Raw genomic sequence first — 24042 nt, forward strand, 5'->3', positions numbered from 1 at the left:
TGGGGTGGGGAGACAGGAGTGCTCACAGGACCTGGCAGGTGCCAGCCCGCTCACAGTGGGGAGCAGGCTCACACGAAACCACAAAATACACGCTTTGCAGGCAGCGGCCTATGGGACACTGGGGCCCATGCCACATGGGGCATGGGTCCTGGACCTCTCCCCCATTCCCTCCCTCTGAGAGCTGCACACAGACGCAGGGGCTGAAAACGTTCGAGGGCCCTGGGGGCATGAGCAGCCTTGGACGCCAGGCGCAAACAGAGCTCCTTGCATGACGAGCCGCAGTGACCTGGCAACACACCCCAGCCCGCCCAGGAGAGGGAGCAAACTGAGGCGCAGCAGTGGCGACACCAGCCTCACCAATTGGCAGAGAGAGAGAATTAGTGAGTCTAGGAATGGAGAGATGGGAACTTGTTCACACAGCAGCCTTGAACTCCCAAACGACAGGTAACTGTGGGTAAGTGGTATGTGGACATGAATTTGGATTTCAGGCTTTGGGGGAAACAAGGGGATTTCTGTGTTTTGTAGAAGAGAACGGCTTGGAGCAAGAGAGTCCCCAGTTTCCCAAAATCAGGCAACCCGTTCCCTTTTTCCTCTTCCACCAATTACTCAGTTATGCCTGTGCAGGACCACAGGCCGCTGAACCCCACTTGTCCAGTAACACTAAGAGCAGGGCCTGCACATGGTAAACCTCCCCCCCCACTTCCATCCTACAAGGCCCACCTCCAGACACCAATGTCCCCCCAGGACTGCCCTTTCCCCCCCGCATCCTGACTCCAGAACAGTTTGGTCCAAACCTTAGTTGAGTCCCCATTCTGGTCCCCACCATGTGATCACTTGGCAGAGGACGCCTCTTACTCATCTTTGGGTTCCGGTACCACTGGGCCCAGGCCTTGCACACATCCGGTGCTGAATGCAGGTGCCCTGAAAGGACACTGGCACATGACAGACCCACACGACAGGCAAAGCAGAGGAGGGGGATCTGCAATCTGAGACGGATGGAAAAGACCTCGACACACCCAAAGGCAGAAGAGGAGACTGGCTTGTGAACTGAGTAAACTAACTGCAGTCACCTGGTCTGTGACCTTCAGTGTCATTTAAAATGTTAATTAGTCCGTTAAAGTTTGGTTCTTTTATCTTCAGTCCTTCTGAGGAACAGGCTTAAAGGGATGTCCCTGAAATATAATGGCAGTAACCAAAGTGACACTAACCCAGGACTGACGAAATCAAATCAAAGAATGCCTTAACTGTACTTTGCATTCCCAATACCAAAGGTTAAAATTTAAATGCTGAGATGGACTTGATATTTCTTTAAAAAGTATTTTCACATTAAAAAAGGCTGACTACTATGGAAAAATCCTATTTATATCTTCCTCAAAAAGCTGCAAGTGTGTCACTGAGCACACTTCCTGCGCACTAGGTCTCGGTAGCCACAGGGACGGCAAACCGAGCCGAGAGCTCCCACCGAAACACACGCCTGGGTCCCAGAGGAGCATGTACAGCTCCAAGTCCCTGTCCCTTCAACCTTGTCCAGGACCATCACAGCCATCTCTCCCCTGCCTCTACCCTCTGAGACTCAACAATAATGAGCTCCCCCTCCAACCTGCCAGTCCCGCTTGTTTACATTGCAGCCACTTTGATGTGGCCTTGTGGCTAGGCCTCCGAAGAGGATACCAAGCTGAGGGCTTGTTGGATACCCAGTATGTGCAACAGACACCTCCCCCAAGCACACCTCCCGCCCTCGGGCAAGGCTCCTAGAGCAGGCGAATAACAGGGTGGGCCTTGGGAACAGTGCGGGACTTCTGACAGGCCTCCACATCTCACACAGCCTGGCCTCTACACTCTACAAAGACTTGATTTTCTTCAAGGCTTAGTTCAAACTTACATCTTGGCAGCTTCCCCTCCCCCTCCCAATGTCCACACTGGAAATGCATCTAAAAGGTGCCAGTTCTGCCCCGACTGGTGTGGCTCAGTGGGTTGGGCACTGTCCCCCAAACCAAAAGGTGTCTGGTTCGATTCCCAGTCAGGGCACATGCCTGGGTTGCAGGCCAGGTCCTGGGTAGGAGGCTTATGAGACTCAACCAATCAATGTTTCCCCTGTATACTAATGTTTCTCTCCCTCTCTCTCGCCCTTCCCCTCTCTCTAAAAAGAACATATATGAAATATCCATGGACATGGATAACAGTGTGGGGATTGAGTTTGGAAGTAAGGTGTGGACTGAGTGGAGGAAGGCAAAGGGGGACAAATTGGGACAACTGTAACAGCATAAACAATAACATATTTAAATAAATAAGTAAGTAAGCAAATACCCTTAAAAAAAGAAGGTGCCAGTTCTGCTGACTGGCGACCTGACGGGAAGCAGTTACCTCACCGTGCAGTGAGGATGAAAAAGAACTTGCTCTCGCACACTTCGGATACAAGGGCGGGCCAAGGTAGCTCTACAGCTGTGACATAAACGATACAGTAATTAATGAGAATAACATGAGAATAAACTTTGTGTTTCATGCCCTCACAGCAGCACGCCTACTCCCGCCCACTCCTGTGTGCGTGGAAGCACGCTGCAAACTGCACAGCCGCAGAAAAACTCCGCTACGCTGTCTTCACCACGGTCTTCTACCCGTGTACCCGGCTCCCCAACTAAACACAGACTGCTCCAGCATCTTCCCTACTTTTCCCATCTAATGTTATAGACACACAATAGGTGTTTAGAAAGTAAGTAAATAAGTGGATATTGCCATGCCATGCCATGCTTTTTTAAATTTCCTAAGTCTTACAGTTAACCAAAACATATAGGAAGAGCCTTTGTAACTCTAGGAAACGGCACTGGGGGCATTCAAAGGGACATCTATAAGAAATTAGCAGTATTACAGACAGAAACATTCGATTGCCTCCTGAAAGATGCCTCGAAATTTATAAAAACCCCTGGCTCTTAGGAATGGCTGTACAACGATGGTACACATGGAATCCACGTGGATGAGATACAACTAAACCTATAATGGGGAGGCGGGAGAAGGGATCCCACGTTCAACAAGGGCCCGCATCACGCACATCCCTTAGGACTTTAGTCCCAGCCGTGATGGCTTAACTAGGAATATGGGGGCCATGCTCCCTTACGCAGAGGGAGCACTGTTGTAAAAACGTACACTAGCCCTCCAGTGCCTGTGTTTGCAGCGTCATCATCAATATCCAGGATCAGCTGCTGTTTCTCTCTGCCCAAGTGAAAACAGTCAGGCCTCACCTCCTGCTGGGCAACAATTTCAAAGACAACAGGACAACTAGGCTGAGGTCACCCTCCCCAGCTCACATCCCATATCTCACCCTGAATCAGGTCTCTGTGCCCCACCTATGGAAATGACGGTGATCATTTACACTGGCTGCCCAACAAACCAAACCTCTGGGGAAACCCATTCACCCAGCAGGTGTCCATAAACCAGGCAGTGCCATCTTCAGCTTTTTATAAAAGATTTTTATTTATTTTTATAGAGGGGAAGGGAGGGAGAGAGGAAGAGAAACATCAATGTGCGGTTGCCTCTTGAGCACCCCCCACTGGGGACCTGGCCCACAACCCAGGCATGTGCCCTGACTGGGAATCGAACCAGAGACCCTTCGGTTCACAGTCCCATGCTCAATCCACTGAGCCATCCCAGCCAGCGCAGCTTTTTTTACCTGTGAAATTAAATGTTTTCACCCCTCTTAAAATAACTATAAGCACATCACAAGCATGTGGGGATTTGGGTGGAGAGAAGGAATGAGGCAGGGACCTGGTCCCATTACTGTGAAGCTCCTTTTAGGGTTTAATGTCTTGTTGAAGGAAAGTGTGGTCCAATCGGACTCAGCACTCTGGGTGACGCATTGCTGGAGGAAGGAGAAGGGGGGAAGGCTGAACCCCTGCAGAGCACAGCCTGAGTGCTCGGCTCCAGATTAGCTCTCCACAGATCTCCCAGATTCAACCCTGGACGCTCTCTGGGGCGGGCCTTCACTGCCTCAAGCTAGCCATAACCTATGCCATCCTCCTTTGGCATCCAATTACCAAATGCGAATATCAGGGGTTCTGAACAACTATTACACAGACCTTCACCACACAGTAATTCTTCTTACACGGGAACACACCCCTTGTTTGCTGAGCAAGTTCCCTTCAGAGTTTGAAGGAGCAAGAGGATCTTCACCTCCGGCTTCTCAAGAGGCCTGCGAGCATGATGTTGAGGATACAGACTCTGCAGCCAGCCAGCCTAGATTTGACTCTCAGCCCTGCAACTTACTGGTCTTCAGAGTTTGCCAAGTCATAACCTCCCTGTGTTTCTGTTGCCTTACCTGTAAAATGGCAGAAAGAGTGGTACTTACACCTCAAAGGGTTGCCATGAGGACTAAAGGAGTTAAGGCCATTCGAACAGTGTCTGGCATATAATAAGCACCATTTAGATATAAGCAATTATTAGAAGCCTTATCACTTTATATTACAATGCAGTGATACCTCTGTACTCATCTTCAATTTGTTCCGGAACTCATGAGGTGTGCCAAAACCAACTCATGCAAATTCTAGCAAATGTGACAAGTTCCAATCAAGCACAGTGCTGAAACATTTTTTTCTCATCAAAATGCAACAAGTGCAGAGTTTGACAAGTCTGAAGCCGACGAGTACCGAGGTGTGACTGTACTTGACGTGAAACCAATGACTCTGAATGCACTTCAAGCAAAGCTACAACCAGAAAATGACCATCCTATCTCCACACATAAACTGGTGCAAGAAATACATTTCTTCCCCACAACAAGCAAGCACAAAATAACTTGCTAAATATTTACTGACAAGTTTTAAAGAAACAGAAGAAAAATTATCTTCCGCTAACCCTTTAAAGATGTTCTAACTCAATGTCAGACAAGTAAGTATATTGTCGTACGTAGTTTTCAACCTAAACGATCCTTCCTAAGCCTAGGTAGCAGGAGTTCGTAAAACATGACTGCATCTCATTCACGGGACATCTTCCTGAAGAACTCACATAATTCAGACTGGCTGCCCCACAGCCCAGGGGTGGAGTGTGGGGAAGGCACCCTCCGGACACCAACGTCCGCAGTCCATACTGTGTTGCTGCTTTACCGACATGGGCATTATGAGCATCATCTCCAGTATGTCTCAGCTGCACCTCACAGACTGACAGCATGGCACACTGTACTGTTTGGTCACACTTCTGTTCCAAAGTTACTGATTTGGGGGATTTTTTCAGCACCAGTATTAGCACACTTGGATATTTTGAAAGCTATAATAACAATCTAAATTGTAACAGTTATTTTTAAAATACCACCACAAATTTCACAAAAATCCTGGAAGTTCTAAAAAAACAAAACCAAACCAGAGTTCACATAATATTGCCTAGGGGTAGCAGGTTTTTCTCTCTTTCTTTTTTTTTAAAGATTTTATTTATTTATCTTTAGACGGGAAGGGAAGGAGAGAGGGAGAGAAATATCAATGTATGGTTGCCTCATGAGTCCCCTGCTGGGAACTGGCCTGCAACCCAGGCATGTGCCCTGACTGGGAACTGAACCACCATCCTCTGGTTCACAGGCCCACGCTCAATCCATTGAGCTACACCAGCCAGGGCTACAGGTTTTTCTTAATGAGGAAAGGTGATGCCACTGGGCAACGAAGCATTTTTATCATTCAGTTGACCTGCTGGCTTTGAAAATACGAGATCACCTAATGTATAATTTGGGGGAATGTGTTTGTTGAAACTTTGCACATAATGTGAAGCTTCTATTAATATTACTTATGTCATTACTTGAAATTTGCGTAACTCAATTCACATGTAACGGGCGCATACTCTACTAGAAAATAAATTAGCAGGCTGCATGTTCTCCTGCCCAAGCAGGATCTGGAGCCTGCTGCGTCATGGAGGGCTGCACCCCAGCCCTGCACCACATGTCCTGTGTTCGATCACCCTGAAGGGAAGGCAGGTCCGGGAGCTCTCAGAACCAAATCACAGTCTCTTCAGATGGCAGAAAAGCTCCAGGGATGTCCCATGTTTAAAGATTCCAGAAAGGACCCACGTCACCCTCCAGGACTATGTTCCAATTTTAAAGCCTTCCCCTTCACTCCTCTGAAACACTACAGAACTTGATTTACTGCCCCCGTCAACACCCTCCCCTTCTGCCAGCACTAATATTCATACTGTGGCCATAATCAAAATTCCTAAGTGGTATTTTTACATGGAATCCCCATTTATTGCTTAAGTCACAGCACAGCATCCCCCAAACGGTGGCCCGCTTCTTCTCCCTGGGCCAGCCCACAATGGTGCCTGGACACCAAAGGCCACAGTAGAGTTGGACCCCTCTCCTTACCTCTGCTTCCTGCTGACCTCAGCTGAAAAGACAAATGGCTTTACCTCCTCCCTAGGCTGTCCAACAGGTAAGACATTTGGCTGCATGAATAACTGGCAACATGGGTCATCTGTAGACCAGGTACCCCTCAGAGAATGTAACCCTTACCTCACTGACATTAATACCTCCCAAGCTCAAAAGAGAGAAACAATCTTCAAGAAAGATTTCACAGAAGATGTCCACACACTCCCCTACATCCGAGTTCCAGTGGAGTGTCTGCAGTGTGTCTTACCACACCTGTTGAAGGTTTTCTGTTAGGAAATGTAAATCCAAGTGCCTTTTTGGTGCATCATGTACTCCCTGGTCATCCAGGCCTCCGCCCTAGTACGTCTCCCAACCTGAATTCACCAACGGGCTCTGTGTGTGTGTGTTGGGGCACACCTTCAGTGTGTCAACTGACACACTGTTTCTGCAAGTCTGTTTCAGCCATTACTTCTGTGCTTCTGCAGAGCCTCAAGGTCAGCCAGAGGAGAGAATGATGGCCTCCCTCGGTCTTGCCTGGGCTTGCGCACTGGTCTTCCAAAGTGCCAGGAATATATCAGAGCTTTTTTCTTTCTTTCTTTTTTTCAGTTTTTAATTTTAATTGTTGTTCAAGTACAGTTTTCTGTCTTTTACTCCCATCCCAGCCCACTCCACCAGCCCTCCCCACTTCCCTCCCATTTCCACCCCACCTTGTTTTTGTCCATGTGTCCTTTATACTTGTTCCTGTAAACCCTCCCCCTTTCCCCTAAAATTCCCTCCCCTCTCCCCTGTGGTCACTGTCAGCCTGTTTTCTATTTCAGTGACTTTGGTTATATTTTGCTTGTTTGTTTGTTTTGTTGTTTAGCTTCCCGTTAAAGGTGAGATCATATGGTATTTGTCCTTCAACACCTGGCTTATTTCACTCAGCACACTGCTTTCCAGCTCCATCCATGCTCTTGCAAAGGGTAGGAGCTCCTTCTTTCTGCTGCATAGTATTCCATTGTGTAAATGTACCATAGTTTTTTTATCCACTCATTTACTGGTGGGCATTCAGGTTGCTTCCAGCACTTGGCTATCGTAAACTGTACTGCTGTGAACATTGGGGTGCACAGGTTCCTTTGGATTAGTGTTTCAGGGTTCTTAGGATATAATCCTAGCAGTGGAATTGCTGGGTCAAAAGGCAGATCCATTTTGACTTTTCTGAGAAAATTCCATACTGTTTTCCATAGTATCAGAGCTTTTCAAAGTCCCCTATGGACATCTCATTCCGAAGATAATCTTTTCAAGTTTTTGGCCCACTTCTTGTTTGCCCCACTGGCATCACTGCTGCAGACAGCTGCCATATTAAACAATTACTGCTGGTTGTTTTCAACAGACACCCAAGAACAGGGCTTTCACCCCTGGGCGATCTGAGTCAGGTCAAATAAAGACAAGCCCTCTGAAGGAGGCTTCATTAGGGAGCTTCCAGACAGGTCAGTGACAGTTCTCCCAGGGCAGGGCCCTGGGGAAGCTCCAAGCCTATCCACCATCCCCCCTCCCAACTATTAGGCTGTTGTTTTAAAGCTAACCGAACCCAAGGAGAGTGGGTGGAAACGAGCAAGTTAAAATGCAAGAAAACTCACTGTTCTTTACGATTCAGTCGTTTCCCTTGAATGAACACTCCTAGGACTATTGCAAGCATTTCGTTATTTTCTAGAGTTCTGTAAAATCTGATTTTGGTCATTTCTGCCAGTGTTCTCATTATCTCTATGGGGAAACAGATTTCTGGAGGTCCTTATTCTGCCATTCTGGAAATGCTTCTCAATATAAACTTAAGTTTACATACATTTTTACATAATAAATAGAATAGGATAATCAATAAAAGACTTTGAAGTGAACAATACTCCATCTTAGGGTAAAATAATAGATAAGAAAAAAATAGAAATAAATAAAAATGTAAAAATTTTCACCATTATTTTATATAGCTGAAAATGGTTGTCAAGTTAATGATAATTGTATTCTGTTTAAATACATTTAAATGACAATGTATGCAATAAACTGCATACTGTATCCTTGGCATTTATGTAAACCTTTAAAAGAACTGATGTGGCAATGTTAAATATGCGAGAGAGACTCTGTTTTTTCAAATTCTTTTAGGGGAAATACAAACAAAAAAGTCTGATCATCACCTTTATATCAGCTTTCTGAAATTACACTATGATTATGTCATATACACATCAGGGGCCTCAGAAACCCCCAGGCTGAAGTCCCAAGTTCTTTGATACCCATTCAAGGAACTCCCATTTAGGCCACCTTCTCCCTTTCCACCTGATCGCCCACCAGGCCCACAAGCAAAACCTCTGCTTCGGGGGAGCCCGGAGGCTGGGGCTCGGAAAGCGGACTAGAAGGGGAAGGAGCGGACGCAGGTTGGTTAGAAGACTAACTGCAGCCCGCTGGCGTCCCACACCTCAAATTCAGTGGGTGTTTACAAAATCACTTGATTAACTGATGAATATTTTCTAACTGAAAACTAAAGTGGTTCTTAAATAAGTGTTTTCAAACATCCCGAGACCTTTTTTTTCACTAAAAATTCTAAAAAGACACTAAGTCTGATATATAAAGGAAAGTTAAAACAAAAACATTTTGGCAACTTGTTTCAATTACCGTCAGAGCTACAGTAAACTCACTTACGCACACACTGTCTTAACCTCTGATTTAGTTTATCCTCCCTCACATTATTTTAAGTGTAAAAGACTGTTCCAAAATGGGTAGCAACTTGGGTACATGGCAATTATATTTGGTTAAACATGTTTTTGTATGCTCAGAGTAGGGTTTAAACATAAGGCTTTTACTCAGACAAACCACTCTATCCAAATAAACATGGAAGCTTCACATTAAAAAAAACAAAAAAAGCAAAGTGATCCTTTCAACCATATTTAACAACTTGGGTTTTTAACATTGTCTCAATATATTCAGTTTATTCCCCTACGTCTACTCTTTCCTTACTTTCAATTAAAACGCATAAGCTTACCCAGCCTCAAATTCAAACTAAACAGGAAGCTATAAGGTTCTTTCTATTTTACCTATTTTTATTCCCTTTCTGGCCTCAACACCCTGATAATGGTATATCAATATATCAACAGTGATTATAAAGCAGAAACTCATATCTTCCTTGTGTGACAGAGGCCACATCCGGGCCCAAACTGACATGGACCCAAAACAAGCCTGATGTAGGCTGAGTGTCAGGATGAAGATAATGATGTCACAGTTTTTCCTGAATATTTCTTAAAGATAGCAAAGCTCCACAAACAGAAATACGGCAATCCCTTGGCTCAGCTTCCACAAACACTTCCTGCGCCCACTTCCAAATGGTCCCCCAGTGTCCTGCCTGGGGTCATTCTGCTAAGAAGTGGCCTTCCTTTTCCATTCTCACCACACACAGACCAACAAAGAGCACAGAGTCAGTCTGTAAAGACAGGCAATGACCAACAGCTTTGTGTACCCAGATCTTAAGTAGTTTTATAATCTGTAATAGTGCTTTATTCAAAATCATAGAACTACTTACTATGATCTGGTTATACAAGTTTGTTCAAAATGTTCAATACCTACATGACTCCTCAGAATCATGTGAAATCTAGGTATGAGGAAAACCAAGTTAAAGAAGCCAAGTACTGAAACCCAACTACAATACAAAGGTTTCCTGATCCCAATCTTTGGACTCCTTAAAAACAAAGAAAGACAGAAAATAAGGTAAATGCACTCTACTTAATGGACTTGCCAAGCGAAGGAAGGGAGGAAGGAAGAAAGGAAGGGAGGGAGGGAGGGAGGGAGGGAGGGAAGAGAAGAAGAGAAGAGAAAAAAAGAAAAGAAAGAGGGAGGGTGGGTCGGTCCGTCATGAACAGAGGGTCTACTTGTCAATCAATGAGAAAAAGCAATTTTCCTTGAAAAGGACATAAAAGAAAACATTCTATCAGTATAGACACTATCAAATTGGACAGCTGACTCTGAGAAACAGAACCTCAATCTATTTCTCCTGGACCCTATTTTGATCAACAGACTGGGTCACCTTACCAACTTACAGAATGATTTTAAGACTATTGTATTTAAAGCAATAAAACCCCAGCACAAAGTGGCTAAATTCATTTCCCTTTGTTTTCCCTGTACCTTTTCTGCCCTGCTGAACCCCTTGGAAAATACACTCTTTCTGTTCCCTTGCCTTCCCTTCAAAATAAACCTGGGAAAATTCCTTACAGCAATTCTGCTGGCATCTAAGCAGAAAAGACAAAGCTTCTGCCTGGAGGCCATACTACTCACCCAAATCTGTTGCAACAAGGAAAGGCTTGTCCCAGGAGAAGGCGTGTCTGAGTCTCCACATACCTCCCTAAAACTGAAAGCTAGACTCAGGAGTACGTGTGTCTGTGCCCTGGCCCAGCACTGCACCACCGAAGTCCGCCCACCACAGCCTGTTATGGGAGGACTTGTTTTCAAGAGAGTGCCTCATAATATTCCCCGCTGCAGAGTAGCCTCAAGGTTTAGACCCCACTGATATATTGTTAACCAGTGATGTCATTTACCTAGTTAGTATCTCAGTCACTAACTCTCGTGGAACACAGACCTAGTCTTACAGTGCAACCATCCCTGAAGACGAAACTCTTCACTTCTAAACTAGAGGGAATGAACAATATGTCATTTAAAAAAGTTACCAAACTATCTAGACATTTTGCTGTGAGAAAATTTGTCATATTATGCAATTCTATTAAATATGTAAATATACACAAATATACATATGGTTATATTTCAAATGAATTCTAAAGTATTTCCAAATCTGTCTAGAGAAAAATATTTCAAGTCAATTCCTTAAATATTCTTCCAAGCAATCCTTAGATTACATATTTCACAAAATGTTAAAAAAAATAAGTTATTTCAAAGCCAAAATTTGCGAATCTCTGTATCTCCAAGATGAAGCTTACAAATTGTTTTTAATCAACCACATCCCAAGAAAAACTGATTCAATATAAACATACTGACACATTTACATGCATACACTGATACACATGCATACCAAGCATCACGTGACTATAGAAATTACTTTGAAAAATTCCACAATATGGTTTGATATGTTCAAAATTCTTTCTAATTTACTTTTGAGGTAACCATTGATTGGTTCATAACATTATATAATTGCAGGTGTGTGACAGGATAAACCTCCATGTGCATGCACTAAACCACACCCACGACCAAACTAGTCCCGTCCGTCACCACACAGCTGACCCCTTACTCCTCTCACCCTCCGTGCAGCTGCCCCCTTCCTCTGCCGGGAACCACCAACCTGCTGTGTGCTCCGTAAGTTAGTTTTTGCTTTGTGTTTTCCTCTTGGTTTTGTTTTTCTTTAACCTAATGTACAATGCAAACTCTAAAAGGGAGGTCGGGAAACAAATTAAAGTCACATGTAAGCATTTCAATGCTTTCACAGCCACACTTAAACCCCCACTCCACAGGACCCTAGAGGCAGGTAAAGAGCAGAGGGCAGAAAGGCCTGACGTGAGCCAAGATACAAACCACGTGAGGCATGATTACAAATGCAGGCACCTACTCGTAAATCATGCAGTGCAACAGGCCAGAAGCAGAGCTCTGTTAATCCAATGGTTAAAATCACAGTGGAATCTGCTGTGATAATGAAACCCGGGGACAGGATGATTCACGGATCACAACCAAACTATCCCCAAACCAGCTCTACTTACACTGGTAAGAGAACCTTCCCTGAGGCTTCAGCTGCCAGCCAGTCCCCACTCTGGGGTCAGAAAGCTCTTCTGCAGAAACTCCAGACAAGCTCAACTCACTCGAGGAGCTGGGTTTGCCCTGGGACCAGCTGCGGAGCACTGCAGAGTCTTTGGGAAAATCCACACAGCAAGAGCTCCCAGATTGGAACTTAAAGAGAAACTCAAGACTCCCCCAAGGAGACAGAACAAGGATTTCAGGAGAGCATTCACCGCACACTCCACTGGGGAAAGCAAAGGTCTGCCTGGGTTCTCCCAGCTAATCGGAGGGTGCATTCTGTCACTAGTTGGGAAGCAGCCACATGACCACATGACACACTATAAACCACAAACCCCACCAGAAAACACTAAAAACCCCAAATGTTGACACAACTATTTGCTTTTTCAAACAGCTTTACAGTTTGTTTGCAAAGATTTAGTCACACACACATACAAAATCATGCTTACCCTCACTTTCTCAAGACACATATAAAACACACAGACACAGAAAACAGTGCGGTGCCAGCCAGAGGAGGGGTGGGGTGTGGAGAAGTGGACGAAAGGGGGATAAATGTGGCTGGAAAGAGAATTTGCTTTGGGTGGTGGGCACCGTGCAGTGTTCAGATGATGTTTTGTTGAGTTGTACACTTGACACCTGAAGGGTTTTGTGAACCAATGTTAAATTTTTTAAAAAACTGTAAGTTTGAGGGTGCTCTACTCCCAATATGTTTACTCACAACTGTTTACTTTTTTATTCTTTGCCAACTAAGGAACAAAATGCCAGCTCTTTTTGTATGCTCTTTAGCATCCCTCACGGTATATACATATTTTTTTTACTACTCCTACAGATTTATTCACAACTCTACAAATAAATCTTGCTTATTCTTAAATAAAAAGAATTAAGAACCTCCCCCCACCACCCACAAAAAAATTAAAGCTCAGAAAGGTTCATGAACCTTATAAAATGGGAGACCTCAAGCTATAAGCAAATCTCAAATCTTACTCCTAGAAACAAGCAATCAGTCTGGGAACCTTTTCCAAATCTCAGACATTTGAGAACACACAAGGGTGGACTGAATCAGCATGATGTATGGAGTGCGAGTAAACTCTTGTTTCAGCTGAGTGCTACGTTCTCATTTTATTAACATACAAATGCAATTTCAATCCAAGTACCAGAATGTGAAAAATGAGAACTTTCTTATGAGTCAGCATTTAAGTTTGCTATCACAAGGAGGTTATGGGCAATTTAACCTATAAGAGGCCTCAGTTTGCAGCTTGGTTCCTAAGAAAAGGCGATAAGAAAAGAATGGGCTTTTTTCTGCAAGTTTTGGGGTCCCTGGAACTGGCTGGAGCAAAAACTGCAAGAGATTTTAGAAATTTACAAAAAGCAACAGGTGTCCAGCACCAAAGCTCAGCTGTCAACTGGACAGCAGTGGTCAGGGAAGCCAAGGGTTGGGGAGGAGGTCAGGCAGGAACTGCAGCCAACTCTGCAAAAGAGGCCCTAACATTAAACACAGAAGGGAATCAGGACCTCACGAGCGTACAGCACTGCTGTGCGCTGATACCCAAATGAACGCAGTCGCTGACCGGACGCCATCCACACCCCACAACTGTTCCTATAAGCAATTTCACAGACAACTTCCCTCACCCTCTGCTATCTTCCTCTTGAGGTTCCGACACTACGTGGATGTTCTGTGATCAAACCAAACTACATTTCTAACCAACAAAAACATCTCAAATGGCAAAAAGACAAACTATAAACCAGAAGAAAATGTACATCAAAAAGAATCCTGAATACACAATGACTGTGCAAATCAGTAAGGACCCAAATATCCCTTTAATAAAATGGACAAAAAGCACAAACAGAAAAAAAGGCAAATGAGCAGCATACATTAGTCCAACAAAAGCAAATACAAATAAAAATGGGGTGTGGACTTCTTCATCTGTCTGAAAATGGTTATCAAAATCCACGCTGAGGAGTCGGAAGGCAGGAGCGCACCACGTAGGACCAGCGTTAGCACAGAGCAGTTAAACCCTTTCTCGAGATGGGTCTGACAACACACATCAAAGCCAGAAAGACCGACGGCCTTGCGACCAGTGAGCCCTCCTTCAGGACTTTAGCCTAATGAAGATAACCGGTTCTTAGTTATGAACAGCGACCCACTCTCAGAAAAGAAAGTGTCAGTTCCAATGTTCACAGGCTCCACGATTACAAACGCAGGAAGTCCTATCACGAGAAGGGATCAGATCAATGTGAGTGTGCAGGTGTGGGCAAAGTGCTTCCTTGCTCAAGTGTTTTCTTGTTTTACAAATTTAATTTCAGTTCAAGTGCCAAAACGATAAGCAGGAGGCCTTTTACAAGTAATTTAAACAGCTCTATTGTTTCCTTGATGTTTTTATACTGAATTTAAGTCCTCTACTTGAAAATTCTTCATACTTCATGCACGTGTGTGTCAGTCAAGATGAAACCAACATCCAACAGGATCCAACTCTGGTGTCGAGTTGGGCCCATCTCTCTGACCCGAGTGTGCAGAACAAGAGGCCATCTCAGGAGCATAGTGTGCTTGTCCTTAAAGGTAGACCGTGGAAAGCTGGGTGTCACACTAAGTCTCAATAAAGGACAGTGGTATTATCATCACTGTTCTGTCAGTGGGAATGGCCGCTTCTCCTGTCTTTTGATTCTCTGGGTTTTGCAGCACAAACACACCTATGGCCCAGAAATTTAACCTCTTTTGTTTCTGTGCTGCAAAACTTCCATCTGCACCTCTAAAACTGATGGCCTAATGTAGTGCCGCAGCACTCCAGGGCTAACATTCCTGCAATGTGCGGGCACCGCCCAGTAAGAAGAGATCTGAGGAGTAGGAAACCATTTGGAAGAGTCCTCGGAGCTGCCTATGCTGGATGAGCACTTTCTGCCTCCACCACAGGAGGACACTTCCCATACCCAATGCCAGGCTCTCTCCATGGCTCCTGGCAGCACCGTGTCTGCTTGTCTACAGCCGTCACCAACCACCCCAGGCTCGGTCTCTCGGATTGCAGACTGCACCTGCTGCCAATCAAAAGTGGCCAGAACTTGCTTCTGTACATCCCCAGCTTCCATTTCTGCCCAGACACTGAGTTTTGTAAGGCGTACCAAAGAGACTGTCACTTTTAGTAAGAAATGGTGTTATAACAGAGTCCTACTAAATCTTACACTGAAGTAATCATCACATTCAGGAGTGCTGATTTAGAAACCTAAAATAGTTGGTGATTCGGTTTCAACATTAATGTCAAAAGTTTCTCCTGAGTGCTTTTAACTTGAAGAGACATGATCTAAGGCATTAACAAACTTAGGCTTTCCCTTAGGGAAAAATGTACATTTTAAATTCAGCAAATATCTCCCCTTTATGAGCAATTTGATATCCTGACTTTGGTCTAAATTCACTCTCTCTATAAGCTTTATAAAGTCATAGGCCTTCAGGCCGTGTGTTTCTAACACATTTCCAATAAAATGAAGAATAAAAATCCTGAGCTATGATACTTTCTTTTGCTATCTGACTATAATTGCTCTAATGGGGGTAATGTGATTTGAGCTGCAATATATTGTGAAGGGGTCCAGAATATGCCACTGTGGCCTAAAAATTATTTTGAGCCGAAGGTATTTGAGTTCCCGAAAATATCCCATCTGCCTAAAAGCAGAGCCACTTCAAAGAACTCAACTGTCAAAACCTCCTTCCCAGGAGCCCCCAGGGAAGTCTGACCCTCGTGCCCAAAGAGAAGCCTCCACAGCCCACGGAACACACATCACCACAAAACTATTCTATCTCCCACCTCTTCCCCAAGGACTCATGTGTCTTCCCAAAAAGCCATTTGTTTTCCTATAGGTGCACTTTCTCTCCTCCCATTCTTCTAGTGAGACGGGACATAAGCCACAAATTCTAACCCCTAACCCCGCCGAGTCACATTTTTGTGTGTGTGATTAAATCTGACTTTTTCTCTATCTTTTTTTGTCAGTTTAATTTGCAGGCCCCCAAGTACTGAACCTAAGAGAGTAGAGGAAAAGGTTTTCTTCTCTGTCAATTTAAATCTAAGAAATACACTGTACTGTCAGTGTATATAAGAAACATAACTTTCTTCTTAATTGTAGTCTAAACAATTATGATTAACATTTAACACTTCCTCTTTAAGTCTTCCTCTTTCCTCACTTTTCTTTAAACTTCCTCTTATTTTTTCTTGTTTCTAACTTTAATTTCTGTAATTGTTTTCAAGTATTATTTTCACAAGTATAATTGAGCAGAAATAATTTGTTTCCCCTTCTACTTCTGATAAATCAGAACACATAATTATTATCAGAAATGCTACTCACTTGTTGCCAGTTTATAAAAACCTCTCAAGTACAATCAAGCTAAAACATTATATTGATTAAACAAAGCAGGTTGCTATTTCACTAACCACTGAAAACCGGAAGCTTTTTCTGAACCATACAGAATTAAAGCAGACACACAGTGCCTTTGTACAGAGCAGTGATATCCCCCCTCACCAGGGTTTACTGTTTTAAAACTGATTAGATGATGATAAAATAAAATGACAAACCAAGATAATTAGTCCAACCTGGCTCAGAGACATACTCTGTACAAAAGTATGAAAAATAAACCACAGGGAGAGCGCCCGCCCCCCCACCCCTCCAGAGTAAAGCCTGGCCTTTCTGCTCAAATGGCCCCAACCCCTCCCTTGGCGTTTGGTTCTCTGAAGTTAACCTCACTTAGCTAACCTCGAACGGCTCAGAAGTGCAGGGATGCCGGTGCCCACAGTTCAGACACTTTCCACACAGCAGCCTTGGGAGCTGCGACACTATCACCCTGCTGTGCGGAAACAGTGGTGTGTGCAAGTGCAGTCTGCCTGCTGCTTTACTGAAAACTCCCGATCAGGGTCCATGGCAGGCTGGACTGCCAGTCCCTGACTAGCTGTATCACAAGAAAAACTGCCAAGATACCCATTCTGTTAAAATGCACAGTAACTTTACAAGCTTGTCAACAAGCTCTGTTTACTCCCTTCTACAGGCTCAGCTGACTTTGTCCCTGCTGACAAACCTCAGGGATAGTTCGGCACCAGCTACAAAACACACCGGCTACTACGAAACATCCAGACGTGCCTGCGTGCCTTCCCTTGCCAGCCTCGCGTCCCACCGCTGCACTTCAAATCAGCCACAAACTCCTGGCAGCAACCTGGACTCAAGCCTCTTTCCCACCTTCCTCAGCCTGAAACACCCTCCTCCCTCTGTTTCAGGGCTAACTGCTTCCTTTCTACAAGACTCATCTCAACTGTCCCTCCTCCAGGACACAAGTTATTTTTTTCCACTGGGCACCCCTAGCGCATTATCACGGCTCCTGGTGTTTGCAGATATGCCTCTACCCCAGCTTCACCATGAGCCTATGTGGGTGTAGATTCTGATACCAACAAGCATAATCCAACATTATTCTTCCAATCACAGAAGACAGTAAACACATAATAAATGTTGACTAAATGGATGAGTGCATAGATGGACAAAGCAATGAACAAGCAAACAAATGAGCAAGTAAACTAATGAACGAATTTTCTAATTGTTGTCTGGAGAAGGAAGGGTATTTGTTTAATTCTCAGCAATATTAAGCCCTGGCTGATCCCTAGAAAACTCACTGGGCTCCTTAACTCCTTTCAGCTATTTTGAACTCCACGTGCTCATTTCATGTCTCCTGATCTTCAAATCCAGTCCTCATGCTTAAGCCAGTATTTTACCATCTCAGAAGGTCCTGCACTATATTTCATAGCTGCCCTTGTGCAATACACGTAACTATCTATTTCCATTTGTTTCTACAAAGTCTCCTAAGTAAACCAAAACCCCTGGGCCCAATTCTTTTGTCTTGTAACCCCAGAGCCTAAGGTAGTGCCTGGCAAAGAGCAGATACTCAATATACACGAGACAGATAAGTGAATGAAGATGCCACGGTTTTCACACTTTTTACTTTTTCTCTTCTTTTTAAACTAAATCATCTGATTTTTTTCAGGCAACTACCATCAGTGAGAGGTAATGAGGAAAGAACAGAAGGCCATTTATACTTAAATCAGTGCTTGAATAAAAACCTTGTATATACCAGTTTTTTCTATAATAATATTCACAGATCCTTCACCACCACCCTACTGTCTCTCGGTGTCTGTTCTCAACAGTGTAATAGTTTAACAAGTTTTGTTATTGAATAACACTGAAAAAAATCACAAAACTTACAAAGCTCTTGAAGATAGTGACCATATCGGCCAAGACCTTTCACATATATTTTTCTTATCTTCAAAAACACTCCAAAGAGCTGAATTTAGAAAATGGAGGCCAAACAAGGTTAAATAACTTGCCCCAAAGTCACTTTGCTAGTAAATTGTGCCACAAAGGTTTATAACCAGCTCTGTCCAAGTCACCTGCTTTTTGACTAAAACTTTAAAAATACTAGGCCTTACTTCTGAAGATTAGAATAATGGTACACACAGGATTTCAAAAGCCAATGCTTTTATCTTCACTAGCTATCATCAGCTGCTAAAATATCATTCACCATTATCAGATATTCTGTTGGATCCTTGTTGGCCACCAAATTACCAAAGAACACATAAGTCCCCGGGAGAGATAGAGGCAGCCTTGGAAAGTTCCCCTAAGAGTGGCAGAATCTGCTCCAGGCTGTCAGCCCAGATGAGGCCCTACTGCTGAGACGTTTTGGGGCAACCAGCCGTTAGAAAAACACTAGCTGTTCTCCCGCAGGCCTTTAAAATGATAAAAACCAGGGACTAGAGAGGCCATGAGGAAAGGGCACTCTGGCCACAGCAGGGTCAAGCTAGTACAACCCTTCTATAGGACAATCTGTCAGTGTGCATTAAAAATCACAACACTGTGCATATCCTTGGACACGGCATATCAAGAGCATATCGAGTCCCAGGTGAGGATGTATCCTAAGGAAGTAACTGGATAGTGCCCTGGGATGCATGAGTAAGAACCCAAAGATCAAACAACTGAAGGATCAAATTACCCAAGATGCAGATCTATGATGACATACTATGCACTCATTAAAAGTGGTGATACACCTGTAAATTTGCTGCTTTGCTAAAATACCCACAAAATATTTTACATGTAGAAAGCATATTATAAAATATATGGCCCTCTTTTTTAAAAACTGTAAGAAAAACATTTAAAGGCTCTAAGAATATATATTAAAATATTAACAATGTCGACCTAACTGATGGGATTTGGTTTGACTAGAAAGTCAAGAACTTTGCCTATCTTCTTTTATTGTAATTTTCTTCCATAGTGCCCATGACTCACAAAATAATGAAATGACAAATATTTTTAAGTAAATCAATCCCCTAAAAATACCAAAGAGCTGGTGACCAAAATCAATCAGGAGAATTTCCCCCCCCCAAAGTTTTCCTTTTGATACCTTCAAGATCTTTAAATTGTTCATAGGAGGATTAAGCTGCAGAGAGTTCCCAGTTTTATCTCCTGTTTTCAATTTTTATAGAAAATATATATTCTTGGACTTGAAGGAAAGCTAACATCGAAGGTTTCATTTCTAGAATTTAAGCTCAGATCCTGCAACAAGTCAAGAGAGAAGAAGTAAGGGCCGTACATAAAACACCGTCAGCAGAGCACAGACCAGACCTCCCTAGACACACAGTGTAAGAGATGAGTCTGCGATGGATGAGGCAACATTTTCTACCAGCGCCTCTTACAGAGGAGGATTTCAAAAGACAAGACCCAAAAGTAGCAAATATTTTTAAAAACCTGACAAAAGTAATTTCTAGATACGGCAAAAAAAAATGTCTTCCAAATCTGCTCTACACACTTAGACCCTCAATAAATATTATTTGCTTCAAAATAAACAGCAGGCAAATATTTGTCCTTTTCCTTCCAATTGATAAAGGTAATTTCGTCCTTTTCCTTCCATGTACTACACACGTATGTGTAGACGCACCAATTGATAAAGGTAATTTAAATGTAGTAAGAACTCAAGTAAACCCTAAAAGGAGAAACTATTTAAAATATACTATAAACCTGGGGTTATAAAAAGTGTTTGGTAGCCTAAGTATACCAAAAAATATAAGCAACTATACTTATAGTTGCTCCAAAAATCTATTTGTAAACAGATGGATGGATTCAGAACACATATTCCCATCAAAACAATGTTATGAGGGTGGTTAACTCCCACTCTGGTCCATGAAGCCTGTTTGGTCGTTAGGGAGAACTAGCCCACACCTATGTTTTATGTGAATGGCACTAGCGGTCTAAGTGAAGAAACCCATAATGCTACCGGATGAAGTGTGGCTCTCCTCCGCTCAGAACCAAAGGCTCTCAGCTGAGTCCCTCTCCACACAGGCTCTCCAGCTGAGAGATCTCTCCAGGGGCAGCCCAGGTCCAAATATCCACTCAGTAGGGGAGGGAAGGTTTACAGGCGCTGCCCCCTACCTCCAGTTAAATACCTGCAAGGCCACCCCAGCTCCAGAGCTCCCCTGACAACTGCATCACCGTTCAACCCCTCCCGCTGAGGGAGCCTGCTTCCCTCCTCTGCCACTAGTGATGAGGCCAGGAGCAGCCCCAGTAAACCTCCTGCATGTACATCTCCATCTCCAAGACTATTGCCAGAATCTAAGACAAACAGTAAACAAGTAAGCTCATTTTATAACTGTTTATACACACACACACACACACACACACACACACATGTATGTGTAGGTGTATATACACATACATGTGTATGTGTGTGTATACACATGTGTATGTATATATACAGTTATATATACAAATAATGTGTATATAATATCAATATATGTTATATACATCATAGGTAAATAGATATCTTACTACATATGTATGGGTACTATAATCTCAATTCAAATATATAGAAACTGAGCCTCAGATAAGTCAATGACTTACCCTAAATCATATGCTAAGTAATCTGAGGAGCCAGGATGTGAATCCCTATGTAAACTCACTCCACCTCCTAGAAAGAGCTATTGAATGAGTTAAGGTGGACACAGCAGCCCAGGGGTTATGGTGGCAGTCAGGAATGAGTGGAGTGGTGAACCACGGTCATCCAGGAAACAGGAATTTATAGAAGGACTTGGGTCCAGTGAAAACTGGCTACTATGATCAAGGGTTCATATATTTTTAGGCCTAGAGCAAAAGAAAAAAAAAGAAAAGAAAAAATATATATATGTCTAGAGAGAGAGAGCTAATAGAACCATAATTCCAGAATAAAACTACATAGTTATAATCAACTGCATGATTACTGGATCCTAAAAATAATGATCGGCAAATCTTGTCCACCTACAACCAAAACACTATAGTATGTGCAGACAGATGTTTACTATGGAAAAGGAGCATAGTGCTTATACATCTTTTACTCCAATCCCTGCAAAAAACTTCACAAACCTATACAAACAGGCTCTGAAAATGCACTAATGAATGTCTTATTGGGGTACAAAGTCTTTACCATTAATACTCAACTTACCCAAGATGCACAACAGCAACCGGTTCAACTTCCTGGACCACAACCAGGCCAAGCTTCCCCAAGCTTCCCCTAGCTAGTAATAGAGTAATAGAGTAAGCCTTTATAGAGTAAATCGTTTCTTATACCTACTGACAAACAGTGAACAACAAAGAACTAGTATTACCCCATGCTGGTGGCCACACTGCCCAAGAACTTACAAGACATAAAGCCATTCTATAAACTCCAAATAACTACTCATACAAACAAGTACTGTTAACTTTAAGCAGAGTCATTTAAGTTTGTATACTTGCGGCGCAGATCACATATGACTTGAACGGTGAGAACAAACCTTCTAAAGTTTAATAGAATGTAGTTTTACTACATCCTTCAAAGAACTGCTTGATTTGTAATATTCGTAATCACAAAATCTAACATCACAATTAAGTAAAAAGTTAAAATATTTACTTTTTTAAGTAAAAAATTGGAAATTCTGTAACAGCCCCATCAATGTCATTTTAAAATTCAAAATAATTAGACCTTATGGGATGATTTTGAGCTGGTAATATCTGTTGTCCCTTCCTTTAAAGATTTGCCAAATGCCATTTCTCCCATCTCTACATTATAATGAACAGCTTTAAATGGTAAAACAAAAAGCATTTGCAGTTTCCTTATTTACCAATTTTTGCACAGGAGACCTCTGCATCTGAGTTCAGTTATCGTCAACTGCAATAAGAGTTCCTCAAATTAAGGTGGATCATTCCCTGAGACTTCACACCATGTCAACACCAAGAATTTGGCATCATAAACTTCAGCTCACGGCTCCGGTGTAAGTTTGTTGCTTCTCTCCTGCTGATTTACACCCATTTCTGCTATGCCCATTTCTGTTAGGCCCATTTCTTCCCTTTTTCCCCTACTCAATAAAACAAGCTCCAAATCAAAAATAATTTCACACAGATATAAACAGAACTGCTAAGTATACCCGAGGAGAGTAATAATGGGAACATCATAACCAGATTAATCTTTTCAAATGAGGAGATACCACTACTTTAAAAGAAAAATTTCCTCACACCACCTTAAAGTGGTCTGTCACCTTTTGGACAAAGAAGAAGAAACAGCCAGTGGGAAGCTTCCACACAGACGAAATGAGCAGGGGTGAGCCACAACCACTGAGAACAGGACTTCGAACTCCACCAGGACCACCAGCAGCTCGCCCTCTCTCTTGATTACCCTCGTATCCTTGAATACTTAACATGGTACTTGTAACACTGCAAGCGCTTAATATTTTTTGAATGAATAAATGATTGCTACCATTGTCCATCGCTTTTCTTGAGGAACTTTGCTAAAGCTCTTCAAAATGTAACAAGCCCTTAAGATGACAAAAATAAGAGACTGGGTAGGAAAAGCACACGCTGAGCCTCACGGTAAATCTGTAAGGGTGGCAACAGAAGCAGTGTTTTGTTTTTTCCCCCCAAATTTACAGGCGAGGAAACTGAGGCTCAGAAAGACTGACCTTTCCAAGATGACAAAGTTCTAAATGGTTGAGCCAGGAGTCTGTCTTCCTTCCCCACTGTCACATCAAAACCAAAATGAAGTTTAGAGCTAGGAAAACAAAAGAACATAGAGAAGACAGTCTGGCCAAATGTTGTAGTATCAAACATTCACATATGCGATAAATTTGGAAATCTTTCTATTTCCATATTGCAGAGACAGAACCAATGGAGCCTGCCGTTCTGTTTCTAACAGGCAACACTTCATTATGGAGTTCTTCTAACTGCAGGTGCCCTGTTTAAAAAGGTGACCGTCTACGAAATGAATGGATTCAAAAGCTGAAAGCTACAAGTTAAAAGCCAGAAATAAAGATCTTAATCTCCTTCCATTATAAGCTACCTATATTCCCTTCCTTGAAAAACTGGCTGACCAAAGGAATTCAAAGGAACTGTCCAAGTAAGTAAAGTGCCTGCACCCTCCAACAAAAACCTCGACTTTGTAGTGACATCAGCAAGACTGTCACATCTTCACTATTCCTTAAATGCTCCCCAAAAGGCGCATTCAGGCACTACCTAAGATTATTTAGGCTTCCTTCCAAAAAGGTGAAGCAGAATTAAATAAACGATGATTTTTTTTAACTCCGGGCTGAGAACGGAAGTCAAGTTCAGATTCTCTTCCTTCCTCAAGCAAGCAACAGAATTAAAGAGCACCCCCACCCCACCCACACACACACACATACACACAACACGCCCCAAAAAAATGTCTCTGGGGCCTCTTCACCTGTGGCAATAGACACAGACAGCCCGTATTTGCTGGGACTTAAGGCTTTTCACTTGGGGGTTGGGGCGGGTGGGGCAGGGGACCACAGGGAAGAATGAATTGATGCCTAAGTTTTCAATCGGATCATTCTTCTCAACTTGGGCAGCTCTTTTCTTCCTTCCTTCCTTCCTCCCTTCCTCCCCCAAGGCTCGGCGCACTCTCGGCTTCACCAGCGGGGGCACCACGGGCA

At 43.2% G+C, this 24042-nt stretch overlaps 1 protein-coding gene across 1 annotated transcript in view; it reads right to left on the reverse strand.

Moving 5' to 3' along the window:
• The window catches only part of HECA (HECA ribonucleoprotein granule regulator), a 41542-nt gene that overhangs the window by 16620 nt on the left and 880 nt on the right, over nucleotides 1-24042 (reverse strand). The window lies entirely within an intron of this gene.

This window comes from Sturnira hondurensis, unplaced genomic scaffold (genome assembly GCF_014824575.4).
Source record: "Sturnira hondurensis isolate 20B ecotype Veracruz unplaced genomic scaffold, ASM1482457v3 Scaffold0004474, whole genome shotgun sequence".
NCBI classification, from domain to species: domain Eukaryota; kingdom Metazoa; phylum Chordata; class Mammalia; order Chiroptera; family Phyllostomidae; genus Sturnira; species Sturnira hondurensis.